This window comes from Trichechus manatus, unplaced genomic scaffold (genome assembly GCF_000243295.1).
Source record: "Trichechus manatus latirostris isolate Lorelei unplaced genomic scaffold, TriManLat1.0 scaffold00015, whole genome shotgun sequence".
Lineage (NCBI taxonomy): Eukaryota > Metazoa > Chordata > Mammalia > Sirenia > Trichechidae > Trichechus > Trichechus manatus.
The window spans coordinates 27,294,138-27,296,221 of record NW_004443951.1 but is presented as its reverse complement, the minus strand read 5'-3'; positions in this window follow the sequence as shown (position 1 = coordinate 27,296,221).

Below are 2,084 nucleotides of genomic sequence, written 5' to 3'. Positions count from 1 at the left end.
TGGAAGGCACTACACAATGGCCACAACAATGGACTTGAGCATACCAAAGATCATGAAGATGACGCGGGACCCTGCGACGTTTTATCCTGTTATAAGGAGTTGACTCAATGGCAACTAACAACAACAACAAAGCAAGGTGGTGGCCTGATCAGTTTTGGGATTTAAGAAGATCCCTCTGGCTCTTCTGTGGAGGCCAGAGTGGGAACAGAGTCCCAGAGGGGAGGCTGCAGCAGACTGCCAGACAGGAGTAGAGGGTGTCATGGGCCAGAGCAGGACTTGTTGGAAAGGAGAGCAGTGGATGGACCCAGGTGATGTTTTAGAGGTAGAAATGACTGCTCTCAGCCCTATCCAACATCAAGAGAGACTCACAAGTGCATGAGTGGACACCCCAGCCTAAGTGTCAAAGCCCTGTCCATACCTGCACAACCAGTCAGGATTTCAACCCAGGTCTCCTCTGAGAATTAAACAAGCTCATACCTGGGAGGTGCCCAGCACATGGCGGCTACTGCTAACTGGCAATTGATCTATGCTGTGTGTGGGCGATTCCCTCCTAGTGACCCCCATGTGTGTCAGAGTAGAACTGTGCTTCATAGGGTTTTCAGTGGCTGATTTTCAGAAATCGTACTCAAGGCCTTTCTTCCAAAGTGCTTCTGGGTGGATCCAAACCTCCCACCTTTCTGTTAGCAGATAAGCTGAGGATTCCCTAATAATGATAATCACCAACATTTATTAAGTATAAATTGTGCCAGACACTGTGCTAAGTGTTTTGCATATATCATTGTCATTTGTTTTCCATGACAAGCCTGTGATATAGGAACTATTCATTTGTCCTACTTTATAGTTGAAGAAATTTTACATCTGGGCCAGCAGTTGGCCCAGATCTCTTGGCCTGCAGAACCCATGGCCTCGGTCACTCTGCTATTTTGCCTCCTATTAACCACCTCTGTTCAACTGTCCTCTGTGCACATCTCCAGCGACAGGGAACTCATCACCCCTCCAGGGCCACCTATCCATCCCAACTTTGGACACACTTCTCCTTCACAGAGGAGTCCCTGGGTGGTGCAAATGGTTAAGCACTCAACTACTAACCATAGTGTCGGATGTTCAAATCCACCCACAGGCGCCTTGGAAATAATGCCTGGTGAACTGCTTCCGAAAGTTCACAGCCTTGAAAACTCTATAGAGTGCAGTTCTACTCTGCACACATGGAGTTCCCATGAGTTGAAACTGACTCAATGGCAAGTAACAACAACTCCTCGGGCATCTGCTCACTGATCCCGAATCTGCCTTGGGCGACCCTGAAGAAGACCCACGGCTCCTGGATGGAGGGCGAGCAGCTACCCAAGCAGGACAGCGACTGCGTAGGAGTTAAGAGTCTCCGAGCAGGAAACCACAGCTGCAGCCCATCCTGATGAAAGGAGGGATGTTTATCCTGAGGGAGGGTATAAGCTGGAGGAATTGGGAGCAGGCCACTCAAAACACAAATGAGAAAAATGCCCAGAACACTGGGCAGGTGGGAGTGAGGGATGAATTTACAATATAGAAATACACTTCTCCCAGGGTCAGAGTTATGGAGCCTAATAAGAGTGGATCGTAAGTGCTGTGTCTTTAATTTCTTGGCTCTTTTCTCTGAAAACTTATTCTGCAAAATGTGCCTTGTGCCATTCATCCTCCCAGATGGCTTTTTAAGTGAAGCTGTTTGTTAAGTGGGAGAAGAAACGGGAGACTGAGCAGGAGGGGTGAGCAGACAAAGACACTGCAGACCCGGGTGGGGGGTGGGAAGGAGATACAGCACAAACAGCAAGTGAGGTTGAGGGGGTGGGGAAGAGGAGGGGCAGCAGGAAGAGCCTCCTGTTTGCTGAAAGTTATAGAGCTGGGCCCCCCAGTTTGGGGCCCTCAGAGCTCAGCTGAGTCCACAACGACCAGAGTCCCAGTGACAATTGCTGAGTGTGCCCAGCACTGGATCATTGGCCCAACACTTCCTCACATAACCCTGTGCGGTGGCTACAAAGACTGTCCTAATTTCACAGAGAAGCTCAGAGAGGTGCAGGGACTTGCTCAAGGTCACCTAGCTGGTGAGAGGC